The 21,962-nt window shown below is 42.1% G+C and overlaps 1 long non-coding RNA gene across 1 annotated transcript; it reads right to left on the bottom strand.

Moving 5' to 3' along the window:
* Positions 1–1,402: 1,402 nt before the first annotated feature.
* Positions 1,403–11,252, bottom strand: LOC113628808 (uncharacterized). The gene is made up of 5 exons (XR_003436253.1): positions 10,991–11,252; positions 9,476–9,559; positions 8,882–9,050; positions 4,457–7,728; positions 1,403–2,852 (listed from the first exon to the last, which is right to left on the bottom strand). It is a non-coding gene; the product is annotated as an uncharacterized LOC113628808 (long non-coding RNA).
* Positions 11,253–21,962: the final 10,710 nt, after the last annotated feature.

The following is a 21,962-nucleotide window of genomic DNA, read 5'->3' as shown; positions in this document are numbered from 1 at the left end:
CTCAAACAGGCCAATCACATCCTCCACAGGAACCAGATGTCACCTCACTCTCTTAACACTACAGGTTCACTTTGCTCCTGGGTGGCTCTGCATGGCATGCAGTGTCCTCTCCTGGGCTGGGACGCACTGCCGTGGATCTCACCTGTCCAGTGTTGGTGTCATGTTTGGCTATCCCAGGAACCCTTGGGCAGGAATCCCTCCCTCTCCGATGGGATGAACAGGAGTCGATTAAACTATGTTTTATCCACTGAAATAGGATCTTTGTTAAAATAAAAAAAAAAAGTCGGTATGTTTAAATAAAATAAGGCTGTGTGTGATTTTAGAAAGCATAGGAAAGCAAGTATTTTTTCACCAATAACAGGACAGCTAGAAAAAGTGATCTCCCTGGATATTTTCTTTTTATCATAGCCTGTCCTTGTGAGAGACTGAGAGTAAAAGTATAAGTGGTTGGCCAGCCATACAGTGTCGTGGACAGCACAGATTATCATAACAGCAGTGACTCCGGAAATTAGTTAGTGCTGGATAAAGGAGAGAGCCATTGTTTCCCAGGAAGCAAACTAGACAAATACAAGAAACAAGGCCTCCCACCAATTTATTTATGTGTGGGTTAGGAGTGTGATTAACACCCATTGTTTACCTGATCAAATGTAAGAGCTAAGCTCCCAGGTATCCTGCAGGACAGCAGACAAGAGGGCTCTAGGAGAAAGGTATGAGTGAGAAAGAAGGGGAAAGAGGGGAGGTATTATCATCAAGTTAGTTCTGACCCACGGTGCACATGCCAATCAGGGGCACAGGGACCCTCCATGCTTTCTACCCAGGGATGATTTCCTCCCCTAGTGTCAAGGGCCAAGGCAGTGAAGGCCAGTGCAGGCCGCATAAAGAAAAATTAAAAAATTAAAAATAGAACTACCATATGATCCAGTAATTCCATTTCTGGGTATTTATCTAAAGAAAATGAAAACACTAATTCGAAAAGATACATGCACCCCAATGTTCACAGCAGCATTATTTACAATAGCCAAGATATGGAAGCAGCCTAAGTGTCCGTCCACAGATGAATGGATAAAGAAGATGTGGTACGTGTATACAATGGACTATTACTCGGCCACAAAAAAGAATGAAATTTTGCCATTTGCAACCATGTGGATGGACCTGGACCTCAGCAAAATAAGTCAGACAGAGAAAGACACTTATATGTGGAATCTAAAAAATAAAATGAATGAATATAACAAAACAGAAACAGACTCCCAGATACAGAGAACAAATCAGTGGTTTGAGAGGGGAGAGGGATGGGGGGAGGGGCAAGAGGTACAAACTATTAGGTATAAAAGAAGTAAGATACAAGGATGTAATGTACAGCACAGGGAATATAGCCAATATTTTATGATAACTTTGAACAGAGTATAATCTATAAAAATACCAAATCACTAAGTTGTATACCTGAAACTAATATAATATTGTAAATCAATATACCTCAATAAATAAAAAAGATGATGTTACACACTAATGTAGTCCTGGCAAGTAGCAGAGAGGTGTGGTGAGCTCCAAGGACAAAGAACAGGTAAACTCAAAGGGCCAATATTGCCAGAACAAAGAGTTACAGGACTCATCACTGTTCCAATGTGACCACTGCAATGTCCCAGAGCCCTCCCCAGCAGCATGCCCTGTCCCTTTCCCCTCCCATATAAGGAAAGACATTTACCGTGTTTTTCTCCCGCTCAGCACACTGAAAGTATACACACTCTGCCCAGTCAGCAGATGACTTACAGGTTCCCTGGCTATAAAAACAGACAAGCAACCCATGCTCACTGTCAACTTTCCCAGGCTACCAGGAAGTCGGCCCGCTGTTCTTGCAGCGACCCTTCTCTTTAATAAACTCTATCTTCCTTACATTCTGCCTTGTGTCTGGAAATTCTTTTCCAAGCCGCGCTTGGACCACGACATTTTGGTGGCCCATACAGGAATATCTCCTGGGGCGATCTCCTCCCCCACCTCCTCTCCTCATTCCGTAGGACCCTCTGTGAACAGGCAAGTTGCCGGGGAAACAACAGAGGACTCTGGCCAGAGCCACACCCCGGTGTGTTCCGAAGGCTCCACGGCTCACTTCGCCCCAGTAACTGCCGCCCAGAACGGGTGAGGGTCCCTCTGTCTTCCTTCTGACTGCAGACTGGGCCGATTGGTATCGTGCGGGCATGGGTCAGGCATTTAAAAGCCATCAGGGAGCCTGCCGCTTGAAAACTCCCGTGAAGGATAAGGGGGTCTCAGAACAGACCGGACTGTTAGAGCGTCTGCCCCCAGCAAGGCAACTTCCGTGCACCGTGAGGCACATATTGGTTCATGCAGAACGCTGAGCCCCCTCCCCTTGGCCGCCGCCTTCCCGGCAGGACTAGGAGGCCGATTCCTCAGCCTGTCTCCTCTGTTACGTTCACCTTTTTCTCGGTCCGGATTGACTTACAGGAGCCTAGGCGTTGCCTCTGAGCCATCCCAGGAGTGCCTTTCACGTTTCAGGGAATCGCCAAACGGTGAGCCACCCGGTGGGTCCCGGGAATCTCTCTTTTCTTTCCTTTCTCTGCTCGAGTCTCACGGTTCCTTAGTCGCATGGTTTGTGCCTTAGTCGCACGCTCAGGGGTCACCTCTCACGGTCGGATGCGATTGTTGGGACAGTCGGCCCATTTTGTGCCTTAGTCGCACGGAGAGGTCACCAGGACAAAGGGGACGCCTCTCTGTCAGCCGGTGACTCTCAGTACGCCCATTCTACAGCGTACAGGCTAAGAATGGGTTCTGGTTCGTCTCGGGAGCCTCCCTCGGACTCACCCCTCGGCTGTATCCTCAGGAACTGGGAAAATTTGACCCTGAAAATCTCAAAAAGAAGAGGCTCATTTTCTTTTGTAACACGGCTTGGCCCCAGTATAAAGTGGGGGACCAAGAACAATGACCTCTTAATGGCACACTAAATTATAACACGATCCTCCAACTTCATCTCTTTTGCCGGGAACAAGGAAAGGACTCAGAGGTTCCTTATGTCCAGACCTTTATGGCCCTTAGTCAGAATCCGGATCTGAGGGACTCATGCCGCCTGTGTCTTTCTGTTGCCGCCTTATCCCCCCCGACCCTCTCTGTCTCCCTCTCCATCAGATCTCCTAGACGACCCTCTACTCGACCTTTCCTGTCCCCCACCCCATCAACCCTCATTGCTTCAGCCCCTGCCCCCCCTCAACCCACAGCTCCCCATCAGTCACCCCCTTATCAGGGAGAAAGCCCCCTCTCCCCTCCCCACACAAGGTCGTGGACTGCCCAACGCCAGGAAACAGACTCTAATATGCTTCCCTTAAGGGAAGTAGTAAATGGAGACATGGGCACTATTGGAGTCCATGTTCCCTTTCCCATGTCTGACGTTTCCCAAATTCAAAACAAGTTAGGTTCCTTCCGTCAGGATCCCACCACTTTTATTAAGGAATTTCAGGCCCTCACTATAGCCTTTGACCCGACCTGGTGAGACATTCATGTGTAGTCCTGACCACCTGTTGTACTCATGAAGAGAAAAACAGGATATGGGCATTAGCCCAAGCTTGGGCAAGACGAGGCACAGCTCTGTCTCCAAAACCCGGATGGTTGGGGACCCATTTGGGGCTGGTTTAATGACTCTGTGTAACTACACCCTCAATTTTAATCAGACTAGCCTGGAGTGGGATCCCTGGTCAGAGGAAAATAAATATAATGTACATGAAGGTCATTTCACTTTGTGTTGGGGAAATTCAAGGAGAGATGCGACTAATAAATATATTAACGAAGACCATATCCCCATGAACAGCTCGGCCCTGGGAACTAAATACGTGGGGGTCAGTGTGAGCACCGGACACTTACTTAGTTTAACCTCCCAGCAAGATTCTCCTCCAAAATATAACATAATTCAGCTACATTCAGAAATTTGTTATGCCAATCCCCCGTCATACTCATCATCAGTCAGAGCCCGAATTCTCCCCTTTAGGTATAGATGATTACTTCCTTGGAGTTTGGCCTGCCCAATATAATCCTAGGCCATGGGACCCTAGTCTATTTCCAGAGGAAAACTCCCAAAAGGTCAGGGCTTGGCTCTGGGGACCCACAGCAGGGGAATCCTTAAGGGGCACTGGATTTTCATCTCTACGTGGTAACGGGGTCTATCTGGATCTTCCCACACTTTGGAGGGGCTCCTGTACAATTATTGCTGCAGTCCCAGAGGCTACCATTATGACTACAAAGGATTTAGCTTCCTCAGGAGGCATTCCCAACCTTGCGTCCTTCCTCGAGGAGGCCTTAAGACCTGCCCGGGAGAGACGAAAACAAACCACTGATTAAGGGGGACGTGCTTATGATAACCCAATTCTTGATCGGCCCCAAAATAATACACAGTGTCTTCAGAGGGCTCTTCTGGTTTGCAGGCACACCCCTTAGGGAGGAGCGTTCTCCATCTCACCATCATGGTCCAGGAACCTTGGAAGGCAGCGGTAGCAGCCACCGAGGAACAGCAGTCAGCCCCAGGCTCTCTGGCCGAGGGGGTTTTACAAAATAGGAGGGCCCTTAATGTTATAACAGCTGAGGCGGGGGTGTCTCTGTCCTACTAAATGAGACATGCTGCTTCTATATTAATACCTCCGGCCACATTGACGAAGACCTTCAGATTCTAAAGAAAAACATCAAATGAATAGAAGATTTAAAAGAGAGAGCAGGACAGGGCCCCAGCTGGCTTTCCAGCCTCGTCTCCTCTGTGGGGATCCAGATATGGACACGGCTATTGCCCTTGCTGGGACCATTAATCCTGATAGCCTTTGTTTCGTTGTTTGACCCCTGCATTATTAACACATTATCTAAGTTCATCTCCCAACAGGTTCAAAAGATTTAATTCCAGATGGCGCTATAACAAGGGTACCAGCCAGTTGGCACATGGACTACATTGGAAGAAGCCGCCTTATCATTCTGTGGGCTCTCATCCCCTCTGTAAATATACCCTGACAGAGAATGGGCATTGGGACCCAGGGCCCCTACGACACCCCTGCCCAGCAGGAAGCAGCCAGAGAGATTGTCGCCCCTTCTCCTTACAAAAAGGGTTCCTGAATGCCAGAGAAGGAGCTAGGCAGGTAGGTAGACATGAGCAGGGTATCCAATAGGGCCAAAGAATTGGCCCTGTAAATAAGAAGAGGGGGGAATGTGGTGTGCTCCAAGGACAAAGAACAAGGTAAACTCAAAGGGACGATATTGCCTGAACAAAGAGTTACAGGGCTCCTATCGCTCTGTCACACTGTGACCACTGCAATGTCCCAGAGCTCTCCCAAGCAGCATGCCCTGTCCCTTTCCCATCCCATATAAGGAAAGACATTTGCCGTGTTTTTCTCCCGCTCAGCACACTGAAAGTATACACACTCTGCCCAGTCAGCAGATGACTTACAGGTTCCCTGGCTATAAAAATAGACAAGCAACCCATGCTCATTGTCGACTTTCCCTGGCTACCAGGAAGTCGGCCCGCTGTTGTTTCAGCGACCCTTCTCTTTAATAAACTCTATCTCCCTTACTTTGTGCCTTGTGTCGGGAAATTCTTTTCCATCCCGTGCTCGGACCACGACAGGAGGCCTTTGACCTCCTGATGGCAGCACTGTGGTTGGGTGGCTGCCTCTGCTCGTGTTGTGACGGGTACCTTCAGAGTGCTCCCCTAAGTGGACCACACAGCCTTGCCTGCACATCATCAAATGCACTTGGGTGGTCCATTATCATAGTGGCTGCCATTTATTGGCTACTATGTGCCACACACTTGTGCATTATCTCCTTTCATTTGCTAAACAGTTTTTTGAGATAGGCACTATTATCCATATTTTACCAATGAGAAAACTTATTAAGTAACTTCTTCAAAGTTGCACAGTTAATAAGAGGTACAGCCTAGATTCAAACCTAGAGCCAAGGTTCGTAATAGCAACCAGGATGTGTCTGGACATTTCTGGGGAGAAGAGACTACAGAAGGGGGCTCCTTCGGACAATCAACTCCAACTGTGATGCTAATAAAGAGAAGTCACGGGTTTCATACAAACACAGATAATTTTGTTTTAGAGGCAAAAAAAAAAAAAAAAATCAACCAGGTGTCCCATTAGCATACACCGTTAGTGTCTAGTTGGAACACAGATGGATCCCTGTAATAGGAAGTGACGATCCAGTTAAAGAAGATGAAATAAATGCATATCCATATTGTGTATTGTGATGCTGCTCTCCAAAGAGCTTGCAACTTATTGTACAAATTTATTGAGGGAGGATTTTGGGTTGTATATAAAGCACAATCCAAAACACGCATACTCCGAAGGGCACTAGTAGCCAGCGCTGCATTGGTTGTATATTTGTTTCTCCTTTCCTTACATAAGCGCGTTTACACACCGTCAATACGCAGAGCAGTGGCCAGACGACGCTGTGCTAACTGATGGGAACAGACAAGTTCTGCCGAGCTCAGCACTTCAGCACAGCGCTGCCTTCTGAAAGTATCTTGTCATGAGAAATGCTCACCTTGAGAACACACCTCCTAGAGATGTATAGTCGGTTCATTTACTTTTAGTGCTTCTTTTGGGTTGGGAGGAGCTTGTCTTTAATTTCCATTTATGGTTAGGTTTTGATTTGAGGAATGGTAAATCCTTCAAAGGCTAAAAAACTGACCTGGCTGAATACCTGGTCACCTTCCTAAAGGTCTCTTGTAAGAATTCTTTGTTAGGAAGTATTTCAGATGTAATGATTTATAATGGCATTTACAGAGCTTAATGTTAGTTCTGAAGGATTCACTTGTAACTTACGCAGATTTGAGTTACATTCGTGCTAATTGTCTTAGTTCAGAAAAGTGTTTATATAGACATTAAATCACTGTGTTTTGGGAGACACTGTCTTCCATTAGACCTGCCTGTGCTTAGACCACATTACTTCAGTCTCCCTCAGCTCTTATTTTAATTAGTGATTATGTACACCCCATAAGTATATAATTATCCGTACATATCTGCTCTACAGCCTCTAATTTGATTTGACTCTTTTTTGTTTTATTACATTGAAAATCTTCTTTTTAGGATAGATATGTCTTCCTCCTCCACAAGCCCCAAAACTCCTAGCAGAATACTCTGAACACATGCACACACACACACACACACACACACACACCCCAGGATTTTGTCTGACAACAAGAGTTCCAAGTCAGTTAGTGAGTTTTAAGTCTTGTAGCTTTGGAAGTACCTCATAGGAATCAAACCTAAATGATTCCTCCCAGATACAAGCCACCTCTTGGGTGGTTTCTTGTCTTCCAATTCCTTTTTTATGTAATCAAATGGCCACACACTCCTCTGAGAGCCCATGTTAGAAGGAAATGCACCATCTACACGAGCGTTCATCTGTAAAAGATCTTACTGTACCCAGAGGCTAAAGCGAGTTTAAATGTACGTCCTATTTCTGTGTTATTTACCTCCTTTCTTATTCACTTTTTTTCAGCCTTTTCACTTAGATCTATCGGTATTATTCAATACTTCATTTTCCCAAGCCCATGTCTTCAAGTATTTCTAGAGCTCTTTTGTGTCCATCACTTACCTTATTTATAAAAATCAAATATGTTAAAGTCTGAACTTCTCTAATGGTTAAATTGGAGACAGATTATTTTCCATGGCAAAGGATTCTTCACTTTACAAACGGGACCAAGGACCTCGCATCTCTTCTTTGTATAAACATTATTGAGCACACCTGCAAGATGAAAAGAGTGCCGTGGATGGATGGTGGTGATGATAATACAATAATGTGAATGTACTTAATGCCACTCGACTGTACACGGAAAAGTGGTGAAGATGGTAAAGGCTACGTTAGGTGTACTTTACCACAATTGAAAAACGTATATTATTGAGCATCTGCTGTGGGCCTGCACTGTGCTCAATGCTGTGGCCATGGCACTGAGTGAGACAGATACTGTCACTGCCCACGCGTCCTGGTCTAGTGGGACAGTACAGTCTACTGACCAGGTAATGCTTCCCATGTGGCACCGTGCTGTGTAAGATATGTCACTGTAACTGAAAATCTGGCAGTGGGCACCTAATTTACCTACAGGAGCTCACAGAACGCCTAATATCGAGAGGTGATGTTAACATGAGATGGGTTTGGCCATTTCAAGTCGGCAGAGAAGGGCTTCAGTGTTGAGGGATCAGCCTGGGCAAAGGGTTATGAGGTCAGAAATAATTCAGTGTGTTTGAGCAACTAAAGGAAGGCCTGGTGTGGCTGAACAAAATTCTTGGGAGCAGAGAAAAGGGTGGAATGACAAGAAGTTGGAGAGAAGCCAGCATCCTGATCATTCAGATAAAAAAGATTGGATTTTACTTCAGGTAAAAGGAAAAAGCCACTGAGAGGTTTTAAGCAGGGGGTTGACCTGGTCTTATTTACATTTTAAACAGACCACTCGGACTGCAGTGTAGAGGCTGGGTTGAAGGGGAAAGAGTAGAAGCAGAGAGAATACTTTGAGCACCTCCCACTACTGCATCTAAAACTGTAATTAAACCTAAAAATACAACAGAAATTATATTTTTTAAGGGGTACCTTTTAGGTGGACTAAATGCAAAATACATCTGTTAGTGCTGGTTTCTTTTGTTATAGGAATCTAAATTTTTTCTTTGACTTTTTTCTCGGCCAGTACACTTTAATTTGCTTTTCCTTGTATTTTTCCTGAATATATAGTGAATGATTTTTGACGAATAAGATAGTTTACAATAAAGCTATTTGTAATCTGTCCAACATTACTCATAAATAATGTATTACCATTGCTGTTATTTAAATATCAGATGATAAAGATAATCTAAACAAGATTTCACTTGCTGAAAAGATATTCCTAAATTATTGATTGTTGTCTTACCCTCAGAGGTTGATATTGTCTTTCGAGGGGCATCCTCTTTGATCCATCTTATTTGAACCATCTAGTTCTTCCCCAGCTGATGGACTCTGGAGTCCAAAGAGGAGGGTCCTGGGGAAGGAGCACATCTCTGGAGTGGGCCACATACTTCAAGAGATGTCTTGTTTCAACACTAAAAAATTAAAACTCTTGAATCACCAAAAACCAAGGATTGGCAGAAGACACACACTGAATGAGGGCAGAGTTCCCATTACCAACAGTGATGATGAAGTCACATTGATAAAATGTACCAAGGCATTCCTGGCCACATTGCATCCTTAGTCTTCACTTCATGAAGCAGCAGCCCTCTAAAATACCTGGCACATAGTAAGTGCTCAGTAAATGGAGGCCATTATTTTCTTATTACTCCAAAAGTTTTATATATATGTGTGTGTATATATATTTATGTATTTTTTTGATACTTAAAGAAGATACTTTATAACTGTGCCTACTGCATTACTCAAAACCTTCATGGGCTGTTCAAACTAGAAAACGGGACTTTGTGTCCCTACCCTCAGGGTGGTGATTTGAGAGGTCATCTAAGCACCATCATCCTACCTGCAGAATTCCCACACACTTTTCCACGGCTTGCCGTCCTCATCCTCTGCTCCGTGTCACTCTATGACTATCTGGATCCAGCAACTATATCCAGAAAATATATCCAGAAATAATTGAGAAGCAAGGGTGTAGAAGGAGGAAAGTGTATATTGGTTCAAGGATATTAACTGCTGAAGCAAATAAACCCTAACATTTCAGTTAACGTAATGGAAGTTTTTTCTTTTCTCACACAATAGTCTAACTTGAGTCAGAAGATAGTGATGAGTAGGTGGGGCTGGGTCTGCTCCACACAGTCATTCAGGGATCCAACTTCCTAGAGGCCCTGCCCTCTTACACATGTGGCTTCTTCGGGAGGGAGGGAGGGGGAAATGGTGGGTTGTTGTTCAACAGGTAAGAAGTTAGTCATACAAGAGGAATGAGTTCTAGAGATCTGTGGTGTAACGTAGTGCCCCTTGTTAACAATATGCTATTGTGCACTTTGAAATATATTAAGGAGGTAGAACTCATGTTGTGTTCTTATGACAGTTTCTAATCCCAAACAATAGAAATAGAAATTAGAAAGAAAAGACTATACATACATACATATATATATATATAATATATATATATATATACACATATACACACACACACATATATGATGTTTGTGTATGTAAGTACATATGTAATTTTTAATTGCCTGAAAAACTCTTAGGTAAAAAATTTTAAATTTCAGTTACATTTTTATATTAAAATAGTGACAACGCAGATACTCTTTATCAAATGTTATGTTGTTCATATGGTGAACTGAACTTAGAGAACTCTAACTTCTTATACTTAAATACATTCATTATTAAACAATAAATGAAAACAGATGAAGAAAATACTCAAAGGAATTTAAAAGAGGTGATGCAGAATAAAACTGAGGAGCACAAAAGTATGGAATTCATAAAGATAAAAGCAGAAGTTAATTAATGAGATAACAGAAATACATCATATCTTAAACACCTTTCATAAACCTTGTAAGCGGTAACACAAGAAGTCTTTAGATACAAGATCTCGGGAACTAAGAAATATGTATATGGGACTTCCCTGGTGGCACAGTGGTTAAGACTCTGCCTGCCAATGCAGGGGACACGGGTTCTATTCCTGGTCCAAGAAGATCCCACATGCCGCGGAGCAACTAAGCCCGTGTGCCACAACTACTAAGCCTGTGCTCTAGAGCCCGTTGGCCACAACTACCGAGCCCACGTGCCACAGCTACTGAAGCCCGCACACCTAGAGCCCGTGCTCCGCAACAAGAGAAGCCACCGCAATGAGAAGCCTGCACACCGCAACAAAGAGTAGCCCCCACTCGCCACAACTACAGAAAGCCCACACACAGCAACGAAGACCCAATGCAGCCAAAAATCAAAAAATAATTTTAAAAAAGAAATATCTAAATCCATATCAACCAATGTTAACTTCACTTGCAAGGTGTGAAGATTTGCTAACAATAATGCATTATAGCTTCCATTTCTTGTTGAAATGGCTTACCGTCACCTCCTATGCAAGCCCAGACTGATGCTTAAGATTCAGAAATGCACTATTGCAGATACATCAAAAGATCTTCCTATGACGACATTGTTTTCTGTTGTGAAAATCTGTTAACAACCTAAATTCCAAAAAGGAGAGTCATAGTTTAATAAATTATTCCATTCTTATAATGTAATACTATGCAATCAATAAACTAGTACTGGGCTTCCCTGGTGGCGCAGTGGTTGAGAGTCCGCCTACCGATGCAGGGGACACGGGTTCGTGCCCCGGTCCGGGAAGATCCCACATGCCGCCGAGCTGCTGGGCCCGTGAGCCATGGCCGCTGAGCCTGCGCGTCCGGAGCCTGTGCTCTGCAACAGGAGAGGCCACAACAGTGAGAGGCCCGCGTACCGCAAAAAAAAAAAAACAAAAAAAAAAAACAAAAAAAACTAGTACCATAGAGTAATATCAAATAACTTGGGGAAGTGTTCTCAATATATTCAGATTCCAAAAAAGCAACTCAGAAATTGGACTGTAATCTCATTTATTTAAATACAGAAAGGGGGGGGCGAGGAGGGGAAACACCAGAAATTGTAGATGAAAATGTATAGTGGGGTTACTAGTGATCTTCTTTCTTTGTGCTTCCCTGAATTTTTTCAGTTCTAACATGAACTTATTACTTTTATATTCATGAAAATAAACCATAAATGTTACATTTTTAAAAATGCCTTCACCAATATTTCATAGGACAAAGAAGCCAGGTATAGCAATGTCACAATTAATCATTCATGTATTTAAGAAATATTTATAAGGTGTGTCCTACGTGCCAGGCAAGTATTTAAGAAATATTTATAAGGTGTGTGCTACATGCCAGACACTGGAGATACAGGAGTATCAAAGCAACGTAAAATCCCTGCCCTTTTGGAGTTTGCACTTTAGAGAAAGGGAGAGAGAGATAATATGCCAGTATAAGTATATATGATATCTTCTGGTAATAGTGTCATAAAGAAAACATAGCAGCATAAGGATAAGGAGTGATAGAGAAGGCTGTTTATAGGATGGAGTTGTTTTGCTTTTTTTAAATAGAAATATAGTTGATTTACAATATTGTGTTAGTTTCACGTATACAGCAAAGTGATTCAGTTATATATATATATATTCTTTTTTCAGATACAGCAAAGTGGTTCAGTTTTATATATATATATTTTTTTTTTCAGATTGTTTTCCATTATAGGTTATTACGATATAGTGAATGTAGTTCCCTGTGCTATACAGTAAATCTCTGTTGCTTATCTATTTCATGTATAGTAGTGTGTATCTGTTAATCCCATACTCCTAATTTATTCCTCCCCCCTCCCTTTCCCCTCTGGTAACCATAAGTTTGTTTTCTATGTCTGTGAGTCTGTTTCTGTTTTGTATATAGATTCATTTATATTATTTTTAGATTCCACATCTAAGTGATATAACATTTGTCTTTCCCTGTCTGACTTGTTTTGCTTTTGCTTTTCTTTCAGAGAAGAGTGTCTGAAACAGAACATTTGCAACTCTGTTATTCTTAATGTCTTTTGTCTCCCAACAGGAACTGGTGATAATCTATGATCTACAAACTCAAAACAGACTTCTAGTTACTGATGCTTGTCAGACACCTGTATTTTAATTTTAATACCATGACTAAAACGAGGGAAAGCAAGGGGGAATCCACAGGTAGAGCAGATGAAACTCGAGTGCTTAAAAAAAAACAAAAAAAACCCACCTCTGATTCTTTTGGCTTTTTTTTTTTTTAAATGATTTTAAACCACTTTTATTTATGCTGCTTTCAAGTTCCCCTGCCTAGAGCAGGAAGCTCCACCCAGACCTACTGAAGCAGAATTCTTGTTCCAACAAGCCCTCCAGGTGATTCTGATAGATGCTAACGTCAGAGAACCACTGCGTTAGAGACAGGCTGAGTGCAGATCCTTGGAACGCTGGTATTCCACTTTTGATTGTCACAACAGCTGCTGATTCTGACTATGAAGTATCTTCTGATTGAATGGGTTTATATTAACTGTGCCAATACTGAAAATCATACCTTTGGAAACTATTCTTCCAAATTCAATCAGTTCAAATGTCAAAAGAACTTCACAGAACAGATTAAATCATCACATTCTTCTTTAAACAAAGCATGCAAAATGCCAACATAAGAAATGTACAAAAGTTGTAACCCAACTATACTCCAATATAAAATAAAAATTAAAAAAAAATTAAGAATGAAAAAAAGAGAAATGTACAGAAGTGAGATTAAAGGGTGATAGTGGTGGACCTTGAACCTTACTTGTTGACCTTCCCAAGCCCTAAATCCTGCCCCTTCTCCATCCCTACAGCAGCCCCCAAGGCACCTCTCTGGAGTTTCTGCAGGATACACTTTGAAAATCATTTGCTCTTAGACTAGTCATCTGGCCCTTAATTACATATTGCCTTGGCCTTGCATCAACTTCTCAGGTTTGATAATTTCCTAGAATCGTTCTTGCAGAACTCAGGGAAACACTTTATTACATTTATCAGTTTATTTCAAAGGCTACAACCCAGGAACAGCCAGATGGAAGAGATTCAAAGGACTAAGTATGAGGGGTGTGGGGGAGGTACATGGGGCCCTCATGCCCTCTCTGAGGGGCCACCCTCGCTGAACCAAGAGGCATCACCCACGGGGAAGTTCTCTGAACCCTGTGATTTAGGGGTTTTTATGGAGGTTCCATTCTGTAGGATTAGATCGATGAACTCCATCTCTGGATGTCCAGAACCTCTTTCCTCTCTGGGGCTCAGAGTTCCAACACTCTAATCACATAGTTGGTTCCTCTAGCAACCAGCCCCCATCCTGAAGCTACCTAGAGATCCACCAAGCGTCACCGTCACCGTAGTAGCATAAACTCAAGTATGGTTGAAAGGGGTTTGTTATGAATAACAGAAGACACGCATCATCTCTATCACTCAGGAGATTCCAAGGGTTTCAGAAGATCTGCGTCAGGAACCATTGACAAAGACCAAATATATAGTTCTTACTGTAATACACTTCTTATACTTTCATTTTGTTATTTTATCATTGCTTTTTGTTTAAGTTTTAAGCAGGCTGAGTCCTTTCAAGAATGAGGCAGAAAAAAAAAAAAAAGAATGAGGCAGGAAAGAATATCATGAAGCACAAAATAACATAAAGAGGGCATACAGAGCAGACATATAATCAAAACCAATATAGCCAGCAACACTACAGCCAGGAAACTAAAGGCATGGGTTCTGTGTGCAGTGTATTTCTTGTATTTTCCATAGTTCTTGTATTCTTCCGTGTCAACTAAATGGAAGAAGGAATACAACTGGCACACAGAAGACATAGCCCAGCAAGGTGGCAATGAGAGTTAGCAGCTATTCACATGGTTTTCAATTTTTTTTTGAATCAAATAGGACCATTATTTTTCTCCAACGGACCTCATGTTTAGGAAGATTTTATCCACTAGACTAACTTACTAAGTAATAAATTATTTCTCCAAATTTTTGCCAATGTAGATATAGATCATGCATTCTCAGTGAGGGCAGAAATTGGTTTTTATGGAGTGGCTGAAAATATCTTACTCTTTTTATATATAAAGCACAGATATATAGATACATAGAGAGATATACACAGTACATAAAAACATACGTAATATATCTACGGTATTAAAATGTCATAGGAGGGTGGTTAGGAACAAAAATATGTCTAAAAAAATTTGTTGGGGGATAACGAAAAAAAAAGGTAACGATGCACTCATATAAATGACTTCCAATCAGAAGATTTGATCTGTGAGAGCTTACCAGTATTATCACACTCAGTTGGAATTTTAGTCAAAAGTAAATAAATGTCATATCTCAGCTTGTGGGTAAATGTCATCGTTCATTCAATAGTGAGCACTTTGCCAGGCAGTGTTCTAGATGCTAGGAATACAAAAGGATAAAAGAGCCCTGTCTTCATGGAGCTTACGTTCTGGTCAGGAGAGATAGTACACAAACGGATAAAAATATGTATAATATATCAAACAATGATACGGTATTACAAGAAAAATAGAGCTTGACGGAGAGAAAGGGTGTGCGATTTCATATAAGGTGAACGGTTAGAGAAGTTTCTCTTTGGTACAATGACATTTGAGTTGAGTCCTGAAGGCTTCGAGGCAGAAACTGTTGGGATAACAAGGGGAAGAATGTTCCAGGTAGAAAGAACAGAGGTTCAAAGGACCTGAGGTAGGAGTGGGCTCCCCTTGTTGGAAGTATAATGAAGAGGCTAAAGGAGTAGGAATAGAATGAACAAAGGGAAGGAATGGGAGATGGGACCAGAGTAGCAGGTAAGAGGGGAGGTGGGGTAACAAAATCCTATCACTGAGTAAAATAGGAAGCCTGTGAAGGGTGTGAAGAGAGGAGCTCAGGATATGATTTCCATCTTCAGAGGTTGGCTACCTTGTAGAGAACAGACCTTAGTTTGGTGAGCATGGAAGAGAGGAAATCAATTGGAAGGCTACTGCAGTAGTCCAAGCAAGAAACGGTGGAGACTAGCCTAGGATAATCAGATTTGGGATATATTTTTACAATATGCTCTTCTGAAAAATCCAGAACAGCTCAATGTCCCCATAATAAAAGTTTCCAAATTGGGAACTACAGGATTATCCCAAAGTCCTAGGTCTTATTTGGGGGGAATCTTTGGTAATTTTTCAGGTTGGCAAAAAATAAATCGGCAAATCTCACATTTTCTTTCATAGGAAAATTTTGTTTGTAGCTGGATCGAATTACTATTTGGACAAAAAGTGGCTCCTGTTAAAAGACAAGGTTTGTATATTTTGTTACACAGATGTCTTTTATTTTGGAAGCTGTCAATATCTCCTTAATTGCAAGTGGTTTAAATTGGTGTAACTTGCTATATCATGTAGCTTTTGAAGTGCATTTGTATTTCCAGAGCTCAGAAAGTACATAATGAGCATTAATGAGTCTTCCTAGGCAATTTTTAAAGTTACTTCTGGCATTGATCAACTGTTATGCTTATTGTGGTGAAACTTTCTTCCAGATAAAACCCACGTTTGGCTCTGAAGTCTGTTTTCCAATAGCTATTAATCAATTTTGCAAGCTGCCTCAAATTCTTTTTGGTGAAAGGCCGTCATAAATAAGTAAAAATAATCATTGGTTAGTCCGGAGGTGGGGAAGTACAAGCTAGTATACGTGCAAGGCAGCAGGACTGGGACATATTCTACATACAGGAAAGATTGATTCTTCTCTGTGGTTATGTGGGTCATACCGCTTGTATATTACCCTCTCCTCAGGTGAATACAAAGGGCTGTAAGGAGCATATAATCCAAGGGTCTACTATCAAAACAAGTCCATTTCATGAGATGTGAGCTGTCACTTCAAGCAATGACTTTTGAGATCTTTGGTTAGGGGTTACAAAGCATGTTTTCAGAATGAGCCTGTTATCTCTTACAAAGAATAGTATTTACAGGAAAAAAAAATTAACAAAACTTTTAAAATAGAGACAAAAAGGTTTCTTCATTCCTGGAGTGCAAGTAAATTATATTGCTAAGTCATATGTATATAAACCTATGTTGAGAAAATATAATATTTGTACTCTATATTACAGGTTTTGTTTGCTCTGTGTGTGTTCCATTCAAAATATATTTTTAAGTATTAGTAAAAGGAACAATAATTTGGCTTATCTTACATCTTATATAAAGAGAAAAAAGAGCTGGCAGACCTAAGATTGAGAAAGCTCATAAAATACTTAATGACCTGTGGACCAGAAGATCAACATTGGGCTAAGATCAAACTCAGGTTAAAAGTGGTACAGCCGGGCTTCCCTCGTGGTGCAGTGGTTGAGAGTCCGCCTGCCGATGCAGGGGACACGGGTTCGTGCCCCGGTCCAGGAAGATCCCACATGCCGCGGAGCGGTTGGGCCCGTAAGCCATGGCCGCTGAGCCTGCGCATCCGGCGCCTGTGCTCCGCAACGGGAGAGGCCACAACAGTGAGAGGCCCGCGTACCACAAAAACAAAACAAAACAAAACAAACAAACAAACAAAAACCAAAAAAAAAACCCCCAAAAAAAGTGGTACAGCCATGGGCTTCCCTGGTGGCGCAGTAGTTGAGAATCTGCCTGCCAATGCAGGGGACATGGGTTCGAGGCCTGGTCGGGGAGGATCCCACATGCTGCGGAGCAACTAGGCCCGTGAGCCACAACTACTGAGCCAGCACGTCTGGAGCTTGTGCTCCGCAACAAGAGAGGCCGTGACAGTGAGAGGCCCGCGCACCGCGATGAAGAGGGGCCCCCGCTCGCTGCAACTGGAGAAAGCCCTCGCACAGAAATGAAGACCCAACACAGCCCAAAATAAATAAATAAAATAAAATTTAAAAAAGTGGTGCAGCCAGCAAGCCACCAAAAGAGAGTGAGGTCTCTCCCGTCCTGTTTGCCAGTGGAAGGTTTAACTCACTTGTATGCATACTGCCAGAGACAAGCCCACGAAACGAAGCCAGCTAAGCAATTGCCCCTTGCATGTCAAGCACTGAGGAGGGTGTCACTACGTTTATGACCTTTGGGGAAGCACAGGAAGAAAAGGAAGGTCTGAAGGATGAGGGGGTGGTTCAAGGTTCTGGTATAATCCTGCTATGGCCACAAAAAACACAAATCCCTAAACCCCAAGTGCCCTGTGAGTGTCTATCCCACACCAACTATGCAAATTACAAATTTTTAAGAATAGCCTTAGAATCTATCCATATTATCCATGAATAAAGTGTTTTAATTTGAAAACAATCACTATAATATTCCCCATACAGTATAAATATGTAACTGATGTACATATATATAGTTTAGATATATATGTATATCAGTTATAATTTAAGATTTTCACAAGAATATGTTAATGAGCAATTAAACCACCTCATAGTTCGAACTGGTTCTTATCTTTAAAAAATATTATTTTCAAAAAATAAAAAAGAAAATATTACTTTCAAAAACTAAATAGAAAATAAACTTTTTTAAAACAGCATGTGGGAAGTAGAAAATAAAATAATAAAAATGCCATTAAGGTGAAGGGGGGAAAAAGCAAACCCTAATATTCCTAATTTTAGAGACCCCTGCAAGTGCAAGACTTTTTTGAAGTTCTCTAATGCCCACACTTCTGGTGCTTTAGGAAGTCAGTTCTGCTCTGCACAGGCCAAGACTGGGAGCCCATTTACAATATTTGAAAACTTTAATGGAAATTCGAACTAAGTTTGCAGCTCTAGAGATGAACAAGTACAGGAAAAGCAGTTTGAAAGTCAGCAAGGGCCTACAAATGCTTAGGGGTCTTCCCTTTAACTCTTGCTCTTAAGAGTAACTTTTTGGGGCTTCCCTGGTGGCGCAGTGGTTGAGAGTCCGCCTGCCGATGCAGGGGACGCGGGTTTGTGACCCGGTCCGGGAAGATCCCACATGCCGCGGAGCGGCTGAGCCCTTGAGCCATGGCCGCTGAGCCTGCGCATCCGGAGCCTGTGCTCTGCAATGGGAGAGGCCACAGCAGTGAGGGGCCTGCGTACAGCAAAAAAAAAAAAAAAGAGTAACTTTTTGTAGTTGTTTAGGTCCTTACATGGAAAAAGAATGTATTTTGCCAGAGAAAAACAAAAATAATGAACCAGATTTACGGCTAATTCCTCTCAACTGTCTTCTTCCACAAGACCTTACTCCAAGGATATTCAGAGAAATAATGTTCCAGGTCTAGAGACAGTTACCACAATTGCACACACTACACAGCAAACATTTCATTTTTAGGTTGCATGTTTTAGCATTCTAAACTGCCTTCTTTCCACCAAGAGCTGGGCACTAAATTTCTTTCTGAGTGAGAAGGTGACGGGAGTTTGGGGATCATGGTAATATTGTCTCCGTTATTTCCAGATTTGGTGGCTGTCCTTTGGTTACATAAAAGTGCCTCGTTTTGAGGAAATGCAAACTCGAATGGTTATAGTTAATGGGGCATCACGACTAGGACTTAATCAAATGGCTCTGGGAAAAAAACAGCTGAGAGAGAGAGAGAGAGAGAGAGAGAGAGAGAGAGAGAGAGAGAGGCGGGGGGGGGGGCGGGGAGAATGGTAAATCAAAGGTTGCATAATGTTAATGACTGGGTGAGGAAATGCCAAGGTTTTTTGTATTATTGTTGCAACTTTTCTGTAAGTTTGAAATTATTTCAAAATAAAAAGTCAAACAAATTTTTAAAGGGCACAGTTTGAAGAGCCTCCAACTGGCCACCTTTTGTACTGTTTGAAGCTCAAAAAAATGACTGTAATTTTAACCCACTGAATGAATAAATAAGAATTTATGAGTCCACAATGATACTTAACAAAGGGTGAAAGAAAACAAGAAAGAGGAAGGAAGCAAGGAAGGGAGAACAGGAAGGAGAAAAAGAAGTACCACCATTGGAGGCTACTACCATGCCAAGAGCTCAATCTGAATTTTTTTTTTTTTTTTTGCTGTACGCGGGTCTCTCACTGCTGCGGCCTCTCCCGTTGCGGAGCACAGGCTCCGGACGCGCAGGCTCAGCGGCCATGGCTCACAGGCTCAGCCGCTCCGCGGCATGTGGGATCTTCCCAGACCGGGGCACGAACCCGTGTCCCCTGCATCGGCAGGCGGACTCTCAACCACTGCGCCACCAGGGAAGCCCCAATCTGAATTTTTTATAGAGAAAAAAATAAGCATTTACTCTGCCGTCAACACAAATAATCAATAAACAATGTATAATAAGAAATAGAAGAGAATTTTATTTGAGCCAAGCTGAGGACTATAACCTGGGAGACACAGATTCAAGAAGCACTTGAATAGTGTTCTGCCAGACTACAAAACGGGGGAGGCTTATATAGGCAAAACCCAGCAAGTTCCATAAATTGTTTGTCAAGAATTAGGATTGGAGCTGGCAAGAAGTAAGGGTTCTTGTTAAGCAAGGATTGTTGGGGTTCAAAATGGTTGCACACTTATAAGGGGAGACCTTGAGACCATAATGTTGTAGCTGGCAGCTGCCAGCGGATATTATTTTGAAAATGGCTGGTGGTGGTGTTCTTGAGTTTGATACAGTTCACAAAACTCAAGTTCTCAGTGATGCAGTAACATGTTTGAAACTCTACCCACAATGGCCATCTGACTCCATTTTGGACGCCTGAACCACAGTTACTCCATTTTGATTTTTAAATGATCTTAAATAGGTCATCATGGTCTTTTTGAGAAGAATTATCAACATCACGAGTTGCTGAGTGAAAGGAAGACTTTCTTTTCAGAAGAATGCCCATTCATACATGTGGAAGAAATGATAGACTAAAAAATCACCATTTAACAACCACCAAAGAAATAATTAGTTATGCAAGGATCATCAATGCATGCTGGGAAAAAAAAGTGTGTGTGTGTGTGTGTGAATACATAGGTAGAAAGACAAAGACAGTAAAATAATGACATTGTTATTGAATCTGTGGCATGGGTGTACAGACATTCTCTCTATTATTCCTTCACCTTCTTTGAATGTTTGAAAAGGTACAAACATACAAAAGCTTCTCCAATATCAGTGCCACTCCGTGTTTGACTCGAGTACAGAAATCACGAGATAATCCATCCTATCAGTTGTTAGAAGACTGTGGAATATTTGTTGCTTTGCCTACCCCCAACCACAAAATATACGTAACGGAGGGGATTTTCTGCTGGCTGCTGAATTAACCAAAGAGCTTAACTCCTGAGAGCTGCGAGATGATTTGTTTGGCAGGTAGGCAGAAGTGTTCATGAAATAAGAAAAACTGGCATAGGAAGATCTGTTCTCAAGCCCCCAGGTGATGGGTACTCCTTGGCACAAAGCAGAGAATCAGGCTGATTGATATTCTGAAACCAGAAATTAAACATCCAGTGGCACTTAGGACTTACCGTCTGAGAGTTGCTATTGTTCACATACTAGGATAATCGAATTCCTCCTTATTCTCTCCTCTTAGTAATACACACCTATCTCAAGAAAAGTCTGTGGAAATAGTTAACATTAGGTTGTGCCTTGTATTCATGGACAATCGTTCTGGTATTTTCTTCACCTAAAAATGATCTCCATGGTGGCACAGGGCAGAGGAAGCTCATCAATTCTCGCAAAACTTTAGCGCCGTCCTCAAACCAACAAATCCACTCACAGGTCATCTCCAAAGAAAATGTCCACTGTTTCTAAAGCCATTCAATAAAAAGCTCTTACAGTAAATAAAATTGTTTTTGCATAAACATAACAGAGTGATTTTTAATGTTTCCATTCTTGCTGCAAAATATATTTAAAACTGTTTTAATCATATATAAATCTCTGAATCATACCACATCTAAATATGATACTGATGACCATCTTTGTGTATAAAAACAGATCTGATCTACAATTGCACGGCTGATGTTGCCACATCCTACTGCTCCCTGGGGACCAGAGGTCCCCTTCAGTGATAGTATTTAGCAAACTGAAATGTATTGCTATTTATGCTAGAATTGGGCCATCCATCATGGACCTGCCACAAACCCTCAGATGGAATAAGCCCGCTCTGCAATTGTGTGCAGCAAAACTCCCAAATGGTGTAGGAGGAGAACACAGCGGAAAAACAGAATTGCATTGAATTGTAACTTCCAGGGAAAGTTTGTTGGGGAGGCAGCAACTGTAAAAAACTTTCAAGGACACTGGCTTTATACACACCAATCCTTAAAATAATGGGTTTGGATGAGCTCTCATTTTAGCATTTAGTAACTCTTTAATTATGCCTTAAGGGAGTGGTGGTGTTCCAAGTGGGATGTACACTCCTCTGGGTGTGCACGAGAGGATTCACTGGAGAACTTCTATTTCTGTTTATTTTTCATCTAAACACAAGATGGGAAGTAAGCTTTATTAATATTTAATATACAGGTTGAAACTGGAGGCGTCCCTACGTGTAAGCTGCTGTTGTTTTGTGACCTACGGCACACCAAGAACCCAAGGGGAGAGCGGGGGCTCCACCACCCAC

Source organism: Aethalodelphis obliquidens, unplaced genomic scaffold (assembly GCF_003676395.1).
Source record: "Aethalodelphis obliquidens isolate GAN/ISIS:26980383/991018 unplaced genomic scaffold, ASM367639v1 scaffold25, whole genome shotgun sequence".
Lineage (NCBI taxonomy): Eukaryota > Metazoa > Chordata > Mammalia > Artiodactyla > Delphinidae > Aethalodelphis > Aethalodelphis obliquidens.
The sequence above is the reverse complement of the archived record's forward strand: the minus strand, read 5'-3'. Positions and strand labels throughout refer to the sequence as shown.